The following is a 23,452-nucleotide window of genomic DNA, read 5'->3' as shown; positions in this document are numbered from 1 at the left end:
CCTTTGGTATATATGGTCATTCCAATTTTCTTCCACAATTTGATCTGAGGAAGTGGGTCTGGCCCATGAAAGATCATCACCTAATAAACCATCCTGTTAATCTTTAAAGTGCTGCAAAGTCCTGTCTTTTGTTTCAGCAAGACCAGACTAACACAGCTACATCTCTATTAGTATTCTACTTTATTTATGATGCTCATTTGACTCTTTGACATTCTGACCTGTGGGATATGGAGATATGGACTGGTTTGTGTACATATTTGCATATGCAGTTTAACACATGCAACTGAGCACATAGTTTAGCAAATCAAGCTTGGATCATCTTGATTTTAGAAGCTCTCTAGTGGACCATTTAGTCCATGTATTGGCAGGGTTAATTTTTGCAGTTCTTTCAACTATCCTGATAGAGAGCTATTCAGTTTGTCTACATGGGAAAGTTTTAGAAGTTATACCAGTATGGTTAGGCTGTTATAGTTACACTTGTATAACTCTGTGAGGACACTTGTATTCTGGAATCAGAGTGTCTCTTTCACTTCAGCTTAAATCAAAGTGATAACGACTACACTGAAAAAAGCCATTCATTCTCTTAGGGTGTGTCTAAACTACATGGCTCCATCGATGGAGGCATGTAGATTAGGCTGATCGGCAAAGGGAAATGAAGCCGCGATTTAAATAATCGCGGCTTCATTTCAATTTAAATGGCTGCCACGCAGAGCCGACAAACAGCTGATCACGCTGACCTGAAAGCCCTTTATCGACCTCCCCGTTATGCCTCGTAGGATGAGGTTTACCGGGGAGGTCGATAAAGGGCTTTCATGTTGGCACAAGAGCATCCAGACTAGTACGCTGAGCCGACAAACAGCTGATCAGCTGTTTGTCAGCTCCGCGCGGCAGCCATTGAAATTTAAATGAAGCCGCGATTATTTAAATCGTGGCTTCATTTCCCTTTGCCGAACAAACAAATCTACATGGCTCCATCGAGTCATGGAGCCATGTAGTTTAGACATACCCTTACAGTGGAACAGGAGTATCCATTTTTTGGGGGTGGGATAAGTGGCTATATTGGTATAACTATATCTGTTTGTTTACATCCACACCTTACCTTGTCCTGGTCTAACTTTTCTGTGACAAACCCTTTCAATCTCCAGTTACAGAATTACCATAGCTGGTGCTGGTAGTCTGTTTCATTGCACTAACTCTAAAAACATCCTTTCTTAATAAACAAACCACTCTTTCTTGGCTGCATCTTTAATCAGTTTCTTCTTCTGTTTTCATTAGCATGAACTTTCTGGTATCCATTTTCTTTGAAATAACTCTTTATTATTTATCATACCTTTATTCTATCTTCTCTCAATCAGATTCATTTTTTGTAAGTAAATTCATACTATTCAGTACTTTCCAATCTAGCAGGAGGCCTACAGCTCATGATTTGTATTTGTGAATAGGGAAAATGCATATATTTTAACTTGCAGCTTTCACATGCATTGTGTTATTGTTTTTGACAATAATGATTTAGTGTGCAGACTGCAGTATAAAAGATGTTACCTCACCCACACTGTCTCTTTAGTATGCAGTGTTACTTTACTGATTAGTACCACAACTAGCCTAATATACCTCTGTCACAGTCTCGCAGGTCATGCCCATACGTGACCTGTTGGTCCCCAAAAAGAGCCCCCCAACAGTGTGACAGCCCCTTCTTGGGGAGTCTGTTCTTTCCTGGGGATCTGCCCCTTCACCTCCAGGATGATGCCTGTGTCTGCCATGGGTCCCCTTGGGGAGTCCACTCATTTTGGACCCCTGGGGGCCTCCACTCCCAGAGGGAATAGTTCTCCAGACTAGAGCAACTCTCAGCCAACATAAAACAGGAGGATTTATTGAGCTTTGAATGCAGCAAAGGAACCCTCAGGCTTGTAGGCCTGGCGTCCCTCAGCTCAGCATGTCTGAGTCTCTCCTGCAGTGAGGTGGGCTCTGCCTGTCCAATTCAGAAGTTCCATTCTTCCAAATGAGCCTCCAATATCCCCCTGCAGCAGTCCCTCCCCTCTCCATTGTCTTCTAGCCAGGTAAAATGGGGTTGCCTGGGCCCCTCACTTCTCCGCCTCTCTTCTATGCATGATTGAAAATATACAGCTTATTCTTGACAATTGACATTATGATTAATAAGAGCATAAATGAAACATTGTACTCACAGACTTTATTTAATGGGACTTCTGCTGCTGCATCTTTTCAAACATTTCTTTGAAATTTACTTCATAAATGGTCAAATCCAGTTTCATGCAGGCATTCAGGCTGTCTTCTGTCAATCTTATGGCTGGGGGCTGATGATGTGGGGGTGCAAGAGTCTAGGTTGGGGTGTATGAGAGGCTCAGGGCAGGGGGTTTGAGTATATGATGGATTCAGGGCACAACGTTGGAGTATGAGGGGTGCAGGAGTGTTATGGCAGGGGGTTGGGGATGTGGGTGCAGGAGTCTGGGTTGGGGTATATGAGGGGCTCAGGGCAGGGCTTTGGGTGTTTGGACTCAGGGCACAAGGTGGGTTATGGAGAGGGGTGAAAGTAGGGAGGATAAGACAGCAAGCCAGCTGCCCCAGGAACAGCCGAGCATTTGCCACCACCTTCCCCAGGGCTGGAGCTGGCAGGATTGGGGTGGGGTAGGTGGCTTTCTCTGGGGCTGTGCTCCAGCAGGCAGGTACCCTCTATGGGCTTCCCCAGAGCTGGAGTGGGCAGCAGCTGAAGGCAGGGAGGTGGGGTGAGCCTCTGGAACGTGGGTTTGAGTCCCCCACTGACCCTAGGAGAAAGGTAAGGAGGTGGGTCATCACCTTCCCACGGACTGCAGCTGGCAGGGGTTGGACAGGTGGCAGCTTGCTTTGGGGCTGTGCACAGCTACCATATGGTTTGCCATGTGCCAGAGCCAGGCCGTGGTGCAGCTCCAGAGCAAGCCATCTGTCCTGGGGTCCTCCAGTAGCCCTTGGGGTTGGGAGTTTGAGTCCCTCGTCCTGCCCATTCTGGAAGCATCAGGGCAACCCCGACCACCTTTCCCAGGGCTGGAGCTGGCGGGGGCAGGGTGGCATCTTGATCTAGGGCTCAGCTATCATGCAGCCTGCCCAGGCTCTGTACCAGAGCTGGGCTGTAGTGCAGCCCCAGAGAAAGCCCCCTGTACCAGGAGCAGCAGAGCAGCCCACCTGCTTCTTCAGGGCTGGAGTTGGCAACAGCTGAAGGTAGGGAGGTGGGTCACCAGCTTCTCCGTGCTCTATTGTGAGTTATCTATCTGTTGATGAGCCACTTAGTTTGAAGATCTCTGCAAGATCTGCTGGCTAAATAACTTGTAGGAGCATGCATTTGAAATATAGGTACAGAGTCAATACTTACAACATGAAACACAAAATGATACATGCTTACAAGTAGCATATTCCTATTCAGGATGTCATCCCCTTTCCATTGACACCCTATTCAATGATCTTTGTACATAGAAAAATTAGTCGGGGCAGCACATCACACAAGTAAGTGAGAAGCAAAAACCAAAAAACCCTCACTGACATGGGCCCCCCCGACTAGGAAGGAGAAAGACACTCTCCACATTTCCCTCCCACACCAGAGCCCAGGAGTGCCCAGGCTAGTAGATTTTGTGTGCTCCAGTCCCATGATGGGGCAGCAGGGGGGCTGGAGCACCAGCACGGACTCCCCAATGTTGGGGGTGCCCTGAGTCTCAGGGGCCAAATGCAGGCAAGCTGGGGGCTGCACCCACCCCCTGGGCCTGAGGTTCCCCACCCTTGATCTATATGGTTATCTATATGGTTATATTTTAATAACATAATGTCACAATCTACATTTGTTTGCATTCAGAATTTTTGTTGCAATGCCAGAAAACAAAATGTAGCTGCATGTCTCTTCAAAGAGTGATAGGACCATAAACAGTCAAGAAAACTAGCAGCCTTGAGAACAGTACAAGCCCTGGATTTAAAGTAAACTCTGGCTATCTCCTTTATTTGTTTCTTATCAAAACAATGGAATATATATCGCTGTTCTGTAATGGCAATAATTATAAGGCAATATAATTTGTGTGTCTCTTGACAGAGAATTACTTGACCTTGAAGGGTAAAAGAGTGTGGGAAATGAGGGAGCAAGATTATCTTTGCTTTAGATTGTAATTAATTTTTTAAATGCCTTAGTGATCCTCCTGAATGCTTTTCATGATCTTCCTGCCCCACTGGTGTAAAGCAGGGCAGAATTTGGTCCTTGTGGTATAATTTGTAGTGCATATAGGAGTGAATGCCCATGAGGATTCCAAAACATGGAGCCAAATCCTGAAATTCTGACACAAATTTTACTTACTGTTCACTCACATTTTGCTCACATCCTGCATTTGATTCTTGCCACTCAGAGTAAAACAAAGGGCTCAGGGTTTTTTGGTTTTTTTAACTGGCTATAGGAGTTCTTTCTTCATAAAGTCTTAATAGTTTGATTCAGTGAGAGTTTACCTCTCACTGAGACTGAAAGTAAAAGTGAAATGAAGCTTTCAAGATTTGCCCATAAAGCCAACATATATCTCCACGTAGCAGTCTGAAAGCTTACAGCATCCATCTCCAATCTAACAACTCAGGCCTGCACAACATATGGCTCGAGGGCTGCATGCGGCCCGCAGGGGCTCACTGTGCGGCCAGTGCTACCTACAGGCGGCGTGGCCCCATCCGATCTGCCGGCCAAGCGGAGGAGTGGAGCGCCACTGGAGAGGGGGAAGTGCGGCGATTGTTGCCGCCGGGCTGCCTGTATGCAGCTCTGGTGCGAGGAGGTGGGGCGCGAGCCAACGGGCGGAATGCTAGCAGACACCAGGACACTGATGTGGCGTTGTGATGTCACGGCTGGCGACCGCCAGATTCAAAAAGGCTCCGGCAGCCCCGCAAACTGGAAGGTTGAAGCCAGGTAGGGGAGGAGAAGGGGCTTGTGCTGAGGGGAGGGAGACAGGTCAGGAGAAAAGGGAAGGCACCAAGTGGAGACACGTGTTTTGTTTTTTTGCCCAACAAAAATTTTTAGACCGCATGTTCGGTATTTTTTTGGAGAGCATTCCTACTTGTGGCCTGCTGCTGTTTTCTTTGGAGTAATATGGCCCTCGTCGCTTTCCGAGTTGTGCAGGCCTGTAATAACTGGTCCTAAGCAGATAACAAATGGACCCAGGTGCTTAGGGAACATTGCTACATAGTTGGGGAAACATTCTACCCTGCCACTGAAAGATCAGAATGTAAAGAAAATGCTAATGAAGCCTGAAATCACATTTGCATTGCAAACAATGAAATTAGTTTTGCTTTTGTACCTGATTAATTTGAGCTCGGTTTGTTGTTTGTTCCAATTGTGCAGTAGAATAATGAATCTCCTTTGGGAGCCCATCATTGTGAAGAACTTTTTTCCATAAACAAGGCAGGGTATATGAAAACTTTGCTAGACAGACAGTTCACCCATTCTAGTTTATGACATTAATTTTATCAGCCATCCCCAGAACCGTAATTCTGGCAGGGAGTCCCATTCACCTCCCAAACAAGAAGTGCTGTTGCTATTTTGTTCAGTTAAAACAAGATTTGAGTTATAGCTAAACTGAATGATTAGCTCGGGCTTAAGGGGCAGCACTTCTCCATAAAGAAGTACAGAGCTGATCATAAGCTTATTGAAGCAGGTTGTGATTCACCAGCACAGCGCCTCCTGCTGGTCACCCTAGGAATTCTCAGCCCAGCTTTGGAGCACCCTCTCCTGGCAATGTCTTGCCTGCTGTTACCTTTATGTCTGCTCCCCACTTCTCTGAACCTGTGTCGTTTCCAGACCATGGCAGCTTTCCCTCTGGGTACTGCCCCACAGCAGTGCCCCACACTCTGGGTCCTCCCTTCCCAGGGAACCCGAACTGTTGATTTGCGGGTTCACGAGATTTAGACAGATCTGGGAATTTCACCACGCAATGCCTGGGATGTTGTCATCAGCCAGGGTTGCTCTGGTGGGTGCAATGGTCCTTAATGGTTGCTCTGGTGGGTGCAATGGTCCTTGATAGTCTCTGGGCATCTGATGATGATGTAGACTTCAGAGGTATTTTCTATGGCATCCCACATGACACCAGGACACTATTTAACCAGAATGTTGTTGAAGAGACCATGGTCAGTACAATAACCTCAAATCCAGGGCTGTACTTATGATTTGTGGGGCCTTACGCAGTACTATAGAACTGGTGCCCCTGTGTCTGATGACAGCGGGGGGGAGTGATGATTTTGTTAGAGATGCGATTTTTATGATCCTCAGCAACATACTAATGAAATTTTTTTGAAGCAGATTTTAAACTAAGGTCCTATAGACTAACAGTAAATTCAGAAACTGACAATATATACCTGGAGTTGGCAAATGCCCTTTAAATGGCTTCATTACTGTTATGCTTAAAAGAAGCACATGGGACCTTTTTCAGGGGGGATAAGGCAACACGCTGAATTTATTGATAATATAACAAAGTAGCATATGCATTCTCTCTCTCTCTCTCTCTCTCTCTCTCTCTCTCTCTCACACACACACACACACACACACACACACACACACACACACACACACACACACACACACACACACCTGATGATGGAATAGTTACCAGTCTATTGCTTGGCCCAATCTATTGGCCAAGATAGGTCAGGTATGAGGAAGGAGCCGGGCTCTTGTCAGTCCGGACTGATGCTCCAGTTGGTCTTTGCAGGACAGGAGCTGAAGAACCATACAAGACACCCCATCCTTTATAGGATTTTCCTCCCATGCAAGTCTATGCATTCTGCCTTATCAGATCTTAATCAGCCATTCAGCATCACAATCAATCTTCCTATGACATGTGCTTATCAGGAAGGAGTTGATCTCACAGTCATAGATTGATGACCCCTCGTGGGTGTTGTCCTTCTAGCAAAAGTTATCAGTTCCCTATCAAGGGGTGCTTGCCACTAACTTCTGGTTTGTCAGTCTTCCCTGGTAGTCTGCGTCTTCAGAGTGCTTTCACTTAGTTGATTATTATTTGGTGCTTCTGAGTCTCCAGCCCTTCCTCTGGCCATTTGAGCATGCACTTATCTCTCCTAAAACATTCTTTCTTTCGTTTACACAAACAATACATTTACAGAATTGCAGCATGGAACAAAGGGTACTTCTAGTTGCTTTAACAAAGTTACCAAGTTTTTCAATGTTAAACTTTTTTCTATTTACTACAAGGCCTTGCCTAATATTAACATTACTATGTATTATGATATTCTATCTCTTCAGTTCAATATGCTAACATTAAACAGAGCTGGAGCTAAGTTAACAAAGCTGCCTGACCTGTTTGAGGCCTACATCTTGTATTTAAGTTTAATCCAAACCTTTTGCTATGACATACATTTATTACAATTGGCTTATTAGTTACAAAATTCCAATTCCAGTACTACATTACCACTTGAATGGCTCTTTTACAGGCTTGGTGTTCTGCTAGTAGGTCTGGCAGACTTTTTCACTTTTAAGTGAACTAGATCCTCTCTGGGGGAAGTGAAGCCATGGAATAGGAATAGGAACCAGAACCCATCCCACCACCAACAGGTCCCTTATTCTGCCTTCCTAATACGGGAGCCAAGTTCATCCCTGGGGCAGCCTGTGTTGGCTGTTCAGCTGCTCCCAGGGTGTGCGGAGGGGGGTTGGTGGGACTTGGGCTGCCTGTGGGGCGGAGATTCAAGCGCATCACCCTGTGCTCCCCAGATACATGCCTTATCTTCTAGGCCACTCCAGAACCCAACTACCACCCCCCTTCCCCTCCATGGGGATATTAAGTCCCAGGGGTGCCCCAAATTTTCAGGTCCCCTACACAGCTGCCTATTCTGCTTCTGGGTAAGGAGAGCTCTGAGTTGTAAATTCTGGTGAAGGAGACAGATTAGAGTAAATAGGTTGAGAACCACTGGAAAAGATAGAGATTTCAACACTGTCTAATCAGAATCTGAGCCCTGTCGCTTTGATTTGGTCATGAATCCCTGAATAGTCAGCTAACCCAGACCTGAATTTAATGCTGCCTCCTCCTCTGTCCATTTCTAATGGAGACAAGCAGCCCAGCAAAGTGATCTGTGGTCACAAAAAACAAAACAATCCCCTCTCCCGCACCAAAACCACAAACCCCACCTTAATAAAGAAGTCACCAACTGCCAACACACCCACCAACCCATTCACAACTATCAGCTTATTCACAGAACTCCCAAACCTGCTCTTTTACGAATTTGTCATTAACTAGAATGACATGCAAGTCTGAGCATCCTGCTTGGCTTCAAAATTGCACTGTTCTGTGTGGATGCAGCAAGCAGCCTTGAAATTGGAATGGAGTTTCCACCAGGTTTTTAACCCTGATGCTATTTCATCCTGTTTGGTAACTAATGCTAAAAGATAGTATGGTTTACCCTGGAAACTTACAGTGAAGGGCAATATAGAAACACTGTGGACTTTCCTATTCCAGAAAACAAATGACCATCAGGGATGGGCAAACTGGTTCAGATAAAATAGGAACCACCACCAATGCTCATGCAGAACTCAAACCAAATCTCTTTGAAATTCAAGGAATTGCTGGAGATGCTGTACATTTTTTTCACTTTGAGTCAATGGGACTAGAAGGTGCTCCAAGTCAAACCCATTGGGAGTATGCAAACTTATTGGCCTACAGCTAAGTGCTAATAGGTATGAAATATTTCATTCGCTCAGAATTGTGTTTAAAATTAGCTTCATTTCTTGAGCTATGTTCCAAAGCAAATCTTCATTGGTAAACGAACAATAGTATATGTATTAATCTAGTTTTAGTCCTTGTGTAATTGGGTATTAAAAGACTTCTCAGGCATTTGAATATTATGATTTAGCAGTTTCCATTCAAGAGTGAAATGTGGGAAGCTGGTCTCCTTTTTTACTGTTAGTGAATCAAACTTTCTAGAGCACATCCTGCAATCTTTTGAAATCAAATCATGAGTTCAGAACATAAAATATTTGCAGCTCTGATTGTCATTCTGTATCTCATTTCTAATGAAAACCAAGAGATGCCTTCTGACATTAAAGGAAGAGGGTCGGCTTCAAAATCTATTCCCCAGTGGTGCCTGCCAGCCATTAATAACTCCCATGTCTGGCTGGACTAAGGTTCATTCTTTTGGCAGACAAGAGAACAAAGCATCCCAACTGCATTTGTCTCATTAAGCAGGCTGACAATGTGTTTCATGAAATGCTATCCGGAACAAGATCACTGACACCACAATTTACAGACATTTACTTTAAGTCCAGCCACTCCAATGTCCAGCTGGAGATCTATTGTTCCTAGATACATCCTAGCCATCCCAACAAGAGATGATCAGAGGCATCCCTTTGTGGTTTTATCACACTTGTAATATTTTAGTTGAATGTTTTAAAAAGTATTTTACGTAGGCTGAAAGAATAATTTCCATTTCTTTTTGCTTGCACAAGAACACTTAAACATTCAAATAGCATACACATAGTCAACTATAGCAAGCTGGAAAGCCTTGTGTTTTGAGTCCCAGTTGTATACAGAAATCATTTTGGTGTAAAAGTATGAGATGAACATTTTTAAAGGCATATTTGTGCCTGTAGCTAATGTAAGTTTATGCAATCCCTGATGCATTCACACAGGAAGGGCTTTTTATATGTAAACATTGACATCAAGTTATTGTGCATGCACAGGTCAGGCACACACACGACTTTACCTTTGATTTCTAGTGGATGGTACTAGTGATAGGGTGGACAAGGCCCTGAGATCAGAAAGAGCCATAAAGAAGACCTCCAGGCCAACTAGAGGGGCAGTGAAGAAACTAGCCAACCAGGGGCCAGGAAGGACTACATAAGCAGCACCAGGGTCAGGGCAGTTGTAGCCCAGACCTGAGGGAGAGAGGAGCAGAAGTAACTGACTGGCCTGAGGGAGCAGCTCTGTGGGGAGAGCTGCTTAGAGACTATGAACCAGAATATAAAGCCCTCAGCTAAGGGCAAAGGGAATTGTCTCTAGGAAGAGCCCTGGAGGTACCACTCTTCATCAAAGTGGGAGAATTAACTGAGACACAGATTTGGAGATGCCGGCAGAGGGTTCTGGGATGGGCTCCCTTAGGTGTGTACCCTGGAAGTGGTTTAAATACTTCACAGAGTGTGACTTGGCCAGAGGGCTGAGTGCACAAAAGGCTTTTAAAGAGACAATGAGGCAAATGTACTTGACCAAATGGGGTTGCTCACAGGAGCTGAGTACCACCATGTTACAGTATTGCATAGGGAAATATGTCAGGTAACTAGAAGATTGTGTTCCTATATTTTTCAAAGATTCTTTTGGTTTATTTGCTCACAAAGATGTAATTTCTATTGCAGAGTTAGTATCATACTGCTGCTGAAAATATGTATAGAATCATCTGATTAATTCTGATTTGCCTCCAACTCTTTAATATTCTTGATAACTTCCAGATCACTTTTTCAAGGAAACCCAAAAGCACCCATCCATTTTTACGTGAAATAATATATCAGATTTTTAGTCAGTAGACCTGAATTTCTCAGCTGCAGCTCATATTTGTCTGAATCTGTATTTCCCCCAAACTGTGGGATGAGGTTTTGGATCAAAAGTTTGTAGTTCTGGCCTATCTGCATACAGGGAAGAATCTTGTTTGGTTCAATGAAAATGCAGGGATTCAGAATGTGTGAACAGATGTGTTTGCAAATATTTTGGTTTCATTTGCAGAGGTTAATTGATGCTTTCACTGTTTCTGCAGATTCTTTAAGTGGCATGTGCATAACTATCGGGCTGATCATCTGGAGCTGAGTGGAAAGGAAAAGGGGGCAAAAAATGCTTACCCTTCACAGTAGGCTGCACCTGAGAGGTATGTGAATCTGAATGTATTGCTGCTTGCAGAAAGTATCTTGAGCAAAGAGCATTCTGGCAAGTAATGACACCACGTAATTAAATGCACGAGTAAACTGTGACTATCAGGAAAGGTTATGCAATACTAACGAGCAAATGCCACACAACTTCATAACTTTTGCTTGTATCAGAGCAATTTGAAAGAAGGTTGATATCTTAATAGGGTTTACATGCCTCATATGGCAAATGCAATGAGACTGAGTGCAGTGTCTGATTTCAACAGCAATTTTTCACTATCTACTTCTTCTTTTATTCCTGTTACATAGGTTCTAGCACAAAAAGTGAGTGAGTAAAAAATTGCTGTCATAAGACTCATCTGCTTTCTGTTACAGTGACATTTAAAGATTGTACACATTAAAATTCTCCTACCTGCTGCAGCAACTGACATGGAAAAAAATAGAAGGTACAGTATGTGAAATTTACAACAGGTGGGAGATATTATAATTAGAAAATACATTTAAAAGAATCCAATAATTTAGATACTATAATGCTCGCCTCACACCTAATCTCTTCTCACTCCCACATATATCCCGCTGTCAAGAGGATGAACTGCCAGTAGAGGGAAACTGGGCTCTTCTAAAAGGACTAGACTGCAGGTTTCTATTGGTAGAAGCTTTTTTTGGAAGAGATCTTCCAAAAAAAACTTCTTTCAAAAGAAAGCATCCACACCGCAAAAGTGCACTTTTTCAAAAGAGAGCGTCTGGACTGAATGGACGCTCTCTCACATGCAAGCTGTGATTGCTATGGATGGAATGGCTACCAGGACACCTGTGCTTTTTCCTCTTTCCTCCTCTTCTGAAAGAACTCCCTCTTCCCTGTCCACACACGCCTTTTTGCGAAAGAGCTCTTTCGCAAAAAGGCTTCTTCCTCATAGAATGAAGGTTACCAGTACTAGAAAAGCCCCTCTGTTCTTTCAATTTTCTTGCTGAAGAACACAATTGCAGTGCAGACATTCCTCAAGTTTTTCTGACAAAACTCTGTAGCGTAGACATACCTCTAGTTAATTCCTCAAAAGGATCATAATACTGAAGTATCAATACAATCAGGAACAAAGTCAGTTGGCCAGATTCCCTGTGACAAGTCAATGGCTTAATATAAGCCGGCGGATGTAGTCTATGTCCTAGGTTGCAGTTGTAAGAGAGCATTTTTGTTTAATAAGAGAGCAAATCAGATCCCCAGCACCATCCCCTTCTTTGAGCAACATACACTCCTGGTACTGTACATGCGAGTTATGGCAAGGAAAGGAAGAGAGTTCTGTGAATCTTGTTAAAATTCTAGCAGCACATCTCTGTCCAAGGCAGACAAATGACTCTGCATCCTTAGCATGTAAAAATGAAGGGGAAAATGTGTCCCGGTCAACTAGATATAGTCAGTGGAATGGTATCCACCTTCCCTGCCTGACTGCAAATCTTGCATCAACCTTTTACCGAGTTCAAGTGGCAGCGCAAGGGGCCACATTCAGAATATAATTAATTTGTTCATTACATTTTTCACCCCTGTAAGAAATTGTGGAGCTGAACCCAGGGGGTAGACAGTAGGTCACTTGTGGACCAGAAGCAGTTCGCCAGGGTTAATTCACTGCCAGCCAGATACTTTATTTACCCACACTTCTGCAGATATGGTAGCTCATAGGTCCCGTTGGTCGTGATTCACTATTCCCAGACAATGAGAGCTGCAGAATGCAGTGGCCTGCCCTGCACTGAATTCCACAGCTCCCATTGGCCAGGAAGAGTGAACAGCAGCCGAGAGCTGCGAGTGGAGACACAAGTAAATAAAGCGTCTGGTGGCCTGCCAGAGGTAAACCCTAGCAAACCGGGTTAGCCCACCTCTGAGCTAGATAAGCGAGAAGGCAGGGGTCAGACAATAATTATTTAATGATGGAAAATGTTGCAATTAAAAAATTAAAGCTATATAACCATTAATACACATTGTCATGTCAAAATATAAAAGGTAAATATTCTTAAATTAATTTCTTAAGTTAATAACCAACATTTTTTCTGACTTTACCTACCTATAAACTTCAGTTATCATTTGACATTTTTTCATTCGTGAAATTTTGTGTGGTGAAATAAACACTACCAGTATAATCGAAACCTTCCAACCCTACTTATTTGATGTGTCCTATTAAAAAAAATGACAAAGCCAATCTGTTGAACCTGAATTTTACCTTGAAAAGAAATGGGCTTGAAACAAACTAAGGAGCAAATTTTTAATCATAACATTTATAAACTATCAGGATATAGCAGAATCTCCTATCGTTTGAAGTCTTGTTTTTAAAATGAAGGTTAAGTATCTATTTTTTTAAAAAAAGATATACAGGAGCTTTAACATTTAGTTATGGGCTGATGCAGAAATTACTAGGTAAGGTTTTCTGGCTTGTGGTATGCAGGATGTCACATTAGTAGATCATAATGGTCCTTTTTGGTATTAAAAATATGTGAAATCACATTTGTTGATCCCTAATCTGTGGCTTCACCATATTTCTGGTCTTGAGTTTGAATGAACCCTTAAGTTAGATCACATTTCTTATGAAACTGTGGGAACCAAATCTACAAGAACGATTTGTGTCTTATTTGAACAAAAGGCACAGGGTTTTCTTCACAAAAGGCACAGGGTTTTCTTCTCAAGTGTTCAGCAGTAAAGCATCTGATGTGTGTTTAAATCTTCTGGACAAACAATTGTGTGTCTAAGTTATGCACACAATTATTGTAAACTGCCCAGTGTGGATAGTTGTGAATGTAAATCAGCATAATTAGCCAAGTCAATGTGGAATTGGCATATTAACCTACATAGTGTTGCACAGCTAAACCAAGGTTTTCAAAAGTGATTAGTGATTATATATGTTCAACTTGAAATGTTTTAAAGGTGCCTGAGTTTTAGGAAGTGCTCAATACCCTTCTCTGAAAATCAGGTCCTTTCAAGGTGTCTTGATCACTACTCAGTTTTGAAAATGTTGGCCCCTAAAGCTTTTTAAAATTAGGCTCGTTTCCCATTTCTGGTTTCTGAGCACAAGGCTGGGGCTATAACCTGCTTGTTTATTTTTACATTGACTATAAAATGATACCCTGCGGTTTATTTCTTATTTTCCATCCACCACTGATATATCAAATTTGCTCAGTTTACAAGTCAAAACAAGATTTCTCTATCTCCAGTGACTGCCATCCCAGATGGTTGCCTGCAAATTGTTCTTTGTTCATTCTATTTCATACAATGTCCTTGCCAGCAATTAAGCTGGAATCAGAATGTGGCTGGCAGCAGCATAACACAGAAAAGAATAGTTTGCACTTTTGCTATTATATTACCACTGCCCCCTCAAAGGAGAAAAAAAAAACCTTGATTTTTGTCAGTAAACAAAGCTGGTTTGTCTCGCAACGTAGATCCTAAGTATGGAAAGGAAGTACAAAAAGTACAGGCCGTAACAATATATAAAATACATCATTCTGCTCATTAGAAATCCTCAGTCTGCAGAAATAAGACATTTGCTATTTTAGAGCAAAATGAAATGAATATATGGAATTTTATTTATTTCATAAGTCTATTAATCAAAACCCTGGAGTCCTGAGTCTGACCTGTGGTATGCAGGATGTCACACTAGAGATTCGCTCCTTTTCTCACCACTAAACAGATTATATCCCTTTGTTAGTTAATAATAAAATAAAGAAATGGAATTGTCTTGGCCAATTGGAATAGAGGGATGCTGAAGAGTTAGTGGTCTAATTGTATAAGGTCGGAATCCTGATTTGCACAATAATTTTAAGAAGTAGGCAATATAAAATAGCAATTAGGGACAATTAAATGGACCAGAGGCCAGATAGTAATTAATCTCTGTTCTATGTCTCTATGGGTGCGTTTCTGCAAATGTTGATGCAAATGAACTGTGGGTTCAGTTATTCAGCTCCAAACTTTTTCAAACACTGGCTGTGTGTAGAGAGAACAGTTTTCTTGTGGAGAAGGCAAGATGCATTCTTTGAGGACCAACAGGATGGAATGAATGTCAATGCTGCACCATGCATTGCAACATTTAGCTGGTGTGTTAGGGATCAATAACAACCACTTTCTTTTCAGTAATATTCTATTGCCTGTTTTACTTGATCTGTTCTCTGTAAATACTGAAGATATTAAATAAATGTTCCTGATAAGATCAATGGGCTATTGTAATCAACATGGAGAGAAAAGATGATCTCCAGCAATCCATTTGCAGGGCTTTGAGGAGGACCAGCAAACTGTAAGGGTCTTTTTTGTTTAGAAATACCCATGGCCTTTCATAACACCATTTTATTATAGCTGGGGAGGTTTCAGCAAGACATTTAATATCTCTTTTTGTGTGTTGGTATCCTCAGTTATGAAGTGGAGGTGACAATAGAAACTATTCTGTATGAACAATATCTGAATTAATCTAATATTTGTATTTTAAATCCATGAATAACACCTATTTCACAAGGTTGCAGAGAGACTAATGGTTGTAAAACACTTTGTGTTTCTTTTCCCTAGGTTCTCAAAGTTTTACAAAAAAAAAAAAAAAAAAAAAAAAACGAAATAGGAAGGGTGATCTAACATGCAGGACTGGAACACAAGAGAACTGTGTTCATTCCCTGCTGTGCCAGAGACTGCCTCTGTAATCTTGGGCAAATCACTTAAATCTTAGTTCAGCAAGGGACTTAAAAATGTGTCTTGACATCAAGCACACAAGTATAGCAGTTCTACAGACTTCAGTGGAGCTATGAGCTTAAAGATAGGCATGTGCTTAAGTAATTTCCTGAATTGGAGTCTTAAACTTTCTGCCTCAGTTCTCAATATGTAAAATGGAGATGATAGTCAATTCTCCCACCTTATTTGTCTCTCTTCTATTTGGACTGACAAATCTTTAGAGCAAGAGTAGTCTCTTACTGTGTGGTGTGCAGTGCTGAGCATAATGGGGACTCAAGATTCAGTTTTAGTAAATAATAATAAAAAAATATAACTTAGGTTCACAAACCCCTCAGACACCTGGTGTGATTCATGTGACTGCCCTTAAATGCAACAATTTCTATGGAAGGATTTCTGAGTCTACTTCGTTCTTTAGGTTCTTTTGCCATGCCTAGTAACAACCTATCTGTGTCATAGCTTTGCATGGGATTTGGAGTCAATCTGGAATTTTTAAGCTAATTTTTAAATTTTTGTTTAATTAAAGTGTGCTTAATAAAAGTTAAACAGACTAAATTGAAACAACATACTGTGATCAGTTAAATCACCATGGACCCTTGGAAAGAAGTAACTCTTGTTTCAAACTGAGATCTCTCAATGTATTATTGAAAGAACTGAATATCTTCTAAAATCTACTGACTGCCCTTGCTGTGATTGAAGATAATAAAAAACTAAGAATGGCCATGGTGGGTCAATACAAAGGCTCTTCTAGCCAAGTACAGTGGTTCATTAGCCAATGGCCTTCTGACAGTGGCCAATGCCAAGTGCTTCAGAAGGAATGAACAGAACAGGCAGTCATCGAGAGATCCATCTCCTGTTGTCCACTCCCAGCTTCTGGCAAACAGAAGCATGGTGCATGATCTTGCATGGTTTTGCATCCCTGACCATCCTGGATAATAGCCATTGATGTACCTATCCTCTCATGAACTTATCCCTTATAACCCTCGTTCCACGAGGAGTAACAGTAGTTCGAATTAGAGATCCTAATTCGAACTACCTACTCCGTGCCGTGTGTAGCTGTGGGCATGGAGTTCGGACTAAGGGGGATTTAAAAATGGCGGCGCCCGGGATATTTAAATCCCGGGCTTCATTTGCAACTTCAAATGCCTACATTAGCCTCCCTAGTTCGAACTAGGGGGCTAGTGTAGACATACCCTTATAGTTTTATCCTTTGCATCATTCCCTGTCACAGAATTCCACAAATTGACCCTGTGTTGTGTGAAGAAGTATTTCCTTTTATTTGTTTTTTAAACCTGATGCCTTATTAATTTCATTGGGTGACATCTGTGAATGGGCATGGCAGATCCTGGTGCCCTTTAAAAAATAGTGCTTCTGGTGACACTGAGGTCTACAATGCACGAGCTTCAGAGGCTCAGCTATGGTGCCTCAGGTATGCTGCTGTAACGGTGGAGGGTAGCCACTGATTGACAGAAGAGATTTTTCCATTATTGCAGGCAATCCACCTCTCCAAGAGGCAGTGGAAGAATTTTTCCATTGTCCTTGCTGTGCTGACAGTGGGGGGTAGATCAAACTCATTTTTCACAGCCCCTGAGTGATGTGAATCATATTTTTAAGTGAGACTTGTCCAAAAGTCACATACAAAGTCAGTAGCAGATCTCTGAACAGAATCCAGGCTTAACTTCCTTACATTGTAGAATGTTTAATGAATTGTTAAACTCTTCCCATATTTGGTTATCTCTGATTTATGTTCTCAGTAATATGCTCTCCTTCAATTTCACAGTTATTGCTATATATTTAAACCAGTTATTTATAATGATAGTAAACCCTTTTATAGTTCAAACTCTTCTTTGTTATAATATGCTCAGCTTGGATAATTTTATCCTTCATATCAGAAGATTCAATACTGGCAAACCACTATAAATTGATATATAGAGTTAGGCTATAAAATAGAGTTGCATAGCTGTAAGGTTGGAAGAATGCAAGTGAATCTGACCCATATTCATAAGATTTGGAACATGGAGTGTCTTGGAATAAGTAAAAATCATTTATAAAATATTTTGTTCTTTCCCAGAAGGGTAACCCAGCTCATAACAATACCCCCTACCTCAGCTTTACCCCGACCTCCCAATGAGCTCTAAAATATGGACACCCAGTAACCAATCCTAAACATAAAGAAATGAAATAATTTAACAAATTACAAGTCAACAGTCTATGTATGTGCAATGGGACCCTGTCACCATGTTTTCATGTCACCAACCCAAATTTAATGTTATTTCCACCCAAAACTCTGAAATTGTTTGCTCCCTGGGGAACTTAATTTTAGCCATCAGGGGACCCTTTTCAATCAGCCCTAGAGGAAAGCCAGTGGAATTTGCTAGATGAGGTAGACCCTGACCCTTCTATTTGATTAGGGGATTTTACTCTGTAATGGTTTTCCACCCTCAATTTCCACACCTACATTGTCAAATACAGGGGACATGGGAAGAGGCTTCAAAGAGGCTGAAATTCTGTCCCTGAAATTGTGTTAGCATCTGTGTCCTGTATAAAAGTGGGTTGAAACATGGATAGGCCAAGACAGGCACGTCCCTAAAGCCCTTTTCAACTCTGAAAATGCTAAATCACACCATGCTGACCAGTGAAATGCTTTCTCTTTTCTTACTGTTTGCTGCTTGTCAGTAACATTCAGCAAATGAACAGGGATTGATTCTTGTCTCAGATCCACAAGAGCTTTAGCAGGTAAGATTCTCTGAGACCTGGAGGGTCTCAAAACTCATTTCAACTACTCAGTCTTTCCTTTGATGGAAAGCTACCAAAGCACATGGCTGCTATCATGGTTTCTGCCCTTGGGGGTAGGATACTATGTTCAAGACAAACCAATTGCCTACAAATCATTTATCTGACCTGTGCCATTAAGCTTTATCTTTAAAGGGATTTCCTATAGAGTGAATTTGTCAGGCACCTTTCCTGGCCTTGGTTATATCATTATTAGCCATAATGAAATCCAAGTCAGTTATTAGCTCATCCAGTGTTTCAATCAGCCACACTTCTTGCTCAAATTCCAGAGCTCCCATCTTCAAACCCCAGTTCCTCATTTTTTGGATGCGTATCTTTGCCCCAGTCACTTCTCTCCAGTTGAGATAAGTTTTGGGCAGTTCAGTTTGGATCCCCAATTCCCTAGACTTTTTGGCATATCTGGTTTTATAATTATGTTTGAGACATGTGACAATCACTACTTTGCTGTTTATCAATCCTCTAAGTATTGATGGCTAAGCTAAGCTCTCAGTATTGTTGATTAACTGCCTACATCTCAACAACAACCTGTAAGAGTTGATCCTGATACCTCCTTCCCCCAAGTTTTGTCCTTTCAACTCAGTGCTCCCTTGTGTCCCAAACTGGGGGAGAGGGTTTCATTAAGCACTTGAGACAATCTGACTTGGCCTGCTTTAAATGTATTACAAGTTGGTGTTCGGTGGCCAATTTTGACACATTAACAGCAATTAACTGCATTGTTTCCTTTTAATTTTGCATTGTATGCCATTTATTTTTAAACCAACCAAATGTGTCCATTTTTCTAATCATTCAGTAAAGCCAGGCATCAGGTTGGAATCTTGTGTTTATAGAGCTCATGGTGATCAGCTTCCATATTCCTCAAGAGATGCTGCCTCCTCTTCTGAGGAACTGCTTCAAGCAAAGGTTCAAGCTCTGTGGCAAATTCCACAGCCTCACAAAGAGTCTTTGGCCTCCATTGCTGATGTTTCACTGCAAGTCCAAATTCACTGGTCCATTGCCAGTTTATGTTGGAAGGCCTGAGTGGTATCTGGGGGTACTAGGAATGCAAGTCTCTGCAGGTCCTCTGCCAGTTCTTCTTTTTCTCTCCTAGCTCTTGGCTGCGCTCTTGCCAGCCCACTCTGATTACTGTCTCCCAGCTGCATGTCAGGAGCTTGTTCCAGGTCAAGATAACTCAGGTTTTTTTTTTCTTGCAGTAAATCCTGCTGCATTGTCAGAGCTGGGCCACCCAAGACTGTTGATAGGATCTCCCTCCCCTTTTTCTGTCCATCTTCCCAGCCACTCATTTGAGATATAATATTGAAATGAGCCAAATAAGCCTCCCAGAGAGTATACGTCCTTAAAGATAGTGGGGCTTTTGCATCATTTGCCCTGGGACTGTTACATTTCTGCTCTCTGGAACTCTGTGGCATACAAACAGGGTAGAAAATTTATAAAAGTCCTCTGGCTCAGTTCCTGATCCAAGCAACTCCCTCCTGTTGTGGCCTCTGACTCCATATGACATGGACGGCAGCTATAATAGACCAGGGAAGGTTCTGCCTCCCTTGGCACTGCTGTGGATGCCAGACCCCAAGTCACAGGGTTTGGAGGAAAGGTGTGTTTTTCTGTTTTGTTTTGTTTGTCTTTTGTTATGCCCCATGCATGTTCTGGGGCGGCTGAGAAGGCAGCATATGCTATTCAGCTTTCTGGGTTCATCACTAAGCTCCCTGGAGGAAGCAGAATAGCAAATACTGCCTCCTTAGCTGCCCCAGAACCTGCATGGGACATAGCAAAAGCATCTCCCAGACCAAAGACACTTTTTCCTCAGGGCAGTTTGACGTCTGGAGAGAGGAGCTACTGTGTGGCTGCAACTGGCTCAGGACTCCTTTGGACGGTGGGGAGGGACTTAGAGCTTCAGCTGGTGGCAGGGGGCCACAGGGCGCAGGCAGTGGGAGAGGTAAGGAGTGTCGGGGCTCAAGCTATAAGGAGGGAATGTGGGTAACACAGCTGGGGATAGCGTCCCGAAAGGGGGGCTCCACCCAATACCTATGCCCTTAGATATTCTCCTGGAGCTGAATTTTCAGTTCTGTAAGGCCTTGCTGCAACTCTTCTCCATTACCAAGTTCCAAACTGGCCAAAGGCTGTTTGATTTTCCACTATTTCATGGGGAAAAGCTGCTGGTCTGTGGCAGTCAGTTTGCTGGTCGCCTCATCAATCTGTTTTACCATTCCAGCTTGGGTGTGCTGCCCCTGGGGTTTGCACTGTGTTTGCACTTTCTGTAATTGCTGCTCCAGCAGAGGTCTCAGCCTCCAGTCTTTGCTGAGCCCCTTCTGAGAAACTTTTAGATCCTGGGAAGCCTCTAGCTTCTGTTTTAGGTCCTGTTTTAAATCCCACTGGTGACCATTGATTTCTGCGAGAACTTCCATCATTTGTTCGATTGTGGTTCATCAGGGTACCAACTCACAAGCTTTCTCCTCGGAAATGATCCCATGGAGTGCCAGTGATGCCCCTTTTCAACCTGAATGGCTCGTCAAAATCTGGTCTCTGATAATCACAGCATGTGATGGGTTTATGCATGCAATGCTGTTCGATTACTAGTTGGTAAGGTTTGGTGAGGAAGTTTTAATTTTAAAACATCAAATTCTGTTTCGTTTTGAACCATTACACCCGTGAGCTGAATTTGATCTAGCAAATAAAGTTCTGCCCATTGATTCTACTGTAGCTTTAAAGATAATTGAAATGGCTGATCTCGAGAATTTGATCTCGAGCATGAGCTATATTCTTTTGGAAAAGATTTATTATATCCGAAGGAATCAATAGAGCTGTTGCAAGAAAAGCAGGAGAAAAAACTGCACGTGCAGTTTGAGGTAAAGCAATAGAAAAAAATTTACAGAACAAAATTTAGAGGCAAAATTGAAGGACACTTAAAAATATTACATAGGACTGAGTGAATGCAGAAGATGTTCAGTTCCCTTAATTATGTTCTTAAAGTTCCCCCCACGGTTGCAGTCAAACTAGCAATCTACCTAATATCCTTAACTGTGATTGAAGACAACTGCCACAGTAGTTTCTGATGCTGTTTAAGGGGCATCCTATGTAAACTTCTCACTGCTTATAAATTGTAACACATGATACAGCAGTTGTAAATCTCAGATGCTTACTATAGCATTCATGTGTTCGAAAGAAGAGATATTAAAAGAAAGGTAGTGTGGTCTAGTGCTAGAGCTTTCAGCTGAGACTCAGACACAGTATGAGAGATTTCTGCAGAGCTCTACTGTTGATTTAGTGGTTCAGCTTTCATATATCAGGAGCCAAACAGAACTATCACAGCTGGGACTGCTGAAGGCTGAGACAGATAATCACAGACTACCCACCACCCTCTGACAAATGAAGAAGAATTTGGGGTGAAGAGGATAATGGAAGGAAAAGGAACTTCCTCCCTCAAATGCAAAAAAGTTAACCACTGAGTCAACATGGTGCCTTTAACGTCTAGCCATCGTCCAGATCTGTTGTCTTTGTTAACAATTGGAATCTACCAAGCCCTTTTTCTTCTAAAGGATTTATTATTTACCTGGGAGGAGAGGGGCACTGGCAAATGCTAAGTCATGCTGTGCACTTCACAGTCCTTTCCCTCACCAGACCTTAGGCCAGGGCTACTCAACTTTGGAAGCCCTGGGGACTACAATGATACTCACAGCACATGCCGAGGGCCGCAACTTAAGTGTGATTTTAATATACATGCAAATATATGCAAATAGCTTATTTCACACTACTGGGCATGAATACAAAAATTAAGGCAAGACTACACAACACACAGACCCCATTTAAGTCAGTTCTGCTGATATTAACAAAATGCAATATTTACCTGATTTCCACCCATATGCCAGCACTTTTAACGAGCAATGACAGTCCAGGAATTTAACTACTAAAATGCATATCAACAGAAAACCATTATATTGACTACTTTTTTGTTTTAGCTCCCACCTGCGGGTTGCAAACAAATGGGCCGCGGGCCGCATGTTAAGTAGCCCTGCTTTAGGTGATGAACAAGGCATACTTCAGCCAGTGACTTTCAGAATTGATATGCCAAAGCTCTGGGCTTGTTTGCATTGTCTGTAGCCACTATGCCACATTTAAGAGCCAGGAACAAAAACAAATGGTTTGAATTCTCAAAGTTCCTCTGCTGACTAGCAACTAGTCTAATAAATTATAGACAAGTGTGTTGTCCCCATATCTTTGTGTTCATTATTACAGTCCCCTCTCGCACCATGGCTACGTCTACACTGGCCCCTTTTCCGGAAGGGGCATGTAAATTTCAGCAGTCGTCGTAGGGAAATCTGCGGGGGATTTAAATATCCCCCGCGGCATTTAAATAAAAATGTCCGCCGCTTTTTTCCGGCTTTTAAAAAAGCCGGAAAAGAGCGTCTAGACTGGCCCCGATCCTCCGGAAAAAGTGCCCTTTTCCGGAGGCTCTTATTCTTACTTCAAAGAAAGTACTTCAAAGTAAGAATAAGAGCCTCCGGAAAAGGGCACTTTTTCCGGAGGATCGGGGCCAGTCTAGACGCTCTTTCCCGGCTTTTTTAAAAGCCGGAAAAAAGCGGCGGACATTTTTATTTAAATGCCGCGGGGGATATTTAAATCCCCCGCGGATTTCCCTACAACGACTGCTGAAATTTACATGCCCCTTCCGGAAAAGGGGCCAGTGTAGACGAGCCCCATGTGTTTGTAACTCAAGTTTAGAATTGATCAGGAATTTTCTGATGGAAGGTTGTTTATTGTGGGGAGGATTGGAAAATGCTAATTGAAACTGTTTGCAGGAAAGGTCAGTTTGGATGGATTTCCTGTTTTAAAAAATACCACTGTCCACACTGCATTGTTAGTGTGGAAATATCCTGTAATCCTGACACTGCCACGTGGGCTGTGTATGCAGAGCTGGGGAACACCTTCAATGCTAGGAGATTGTAAGATGTTCCATAGCTCCTTAGCTTGCTCCAGGTGCCATACAAGCAGAAAGTTTCCCTTGCTTTAGCAGAGAAGTGGTTACTGACACATGAAATCTGACAAGGCCCCAAGAAGGAATGCAAAGGCTAATTTCTGTGGAAGATGGTTTCTCAATTAGCCAGAGAGTGTCAGCCTGCATGCTGCGT

General features: G+C 42.5%; 1 long non-coding RNA gene across 1 annotated transcript in view; it reads left to right on the top strand.

The window, feature by feature from the left end:
* The first annotated feature begins 10,744 nt into the window (after window positions 1-10,744).
* LOC149523463 (uncharacterized) overlaps window positions 10,745-23,452 on the top strand; it is a 153,979-nt gene continuing 141,271 nt past the window's right edge. The window contains exon 1 of the long non-coding RNA XR_016347033.1: window positions 10,745-10,854. This is a non-coding gene — a long non-coding RNA (uncharacterized LOC149523463). The remainder of the gene's footprint in view (window positions 10,855-23,452) is intronic.

Source organism: Pelodiscus sinensis, chromosome 17 (genome assembly GCF_052426305.1).
Source record: "Pelodiscus sinensis isolate ZL-2025 chromosome 17, ASM5242630v1, whole genome shotgun sequence".
NCBI classification, from domain to species: Eukaryota; Metazoa; Chordata; order Testudines; family Trionychidae; genus Pelodiscus; species Pelodiscus sinensis.
Note: the sequence above shows the minus strand (reverse complement) of the source record. Positions and strands in the feature narration are given on the sequence as shown.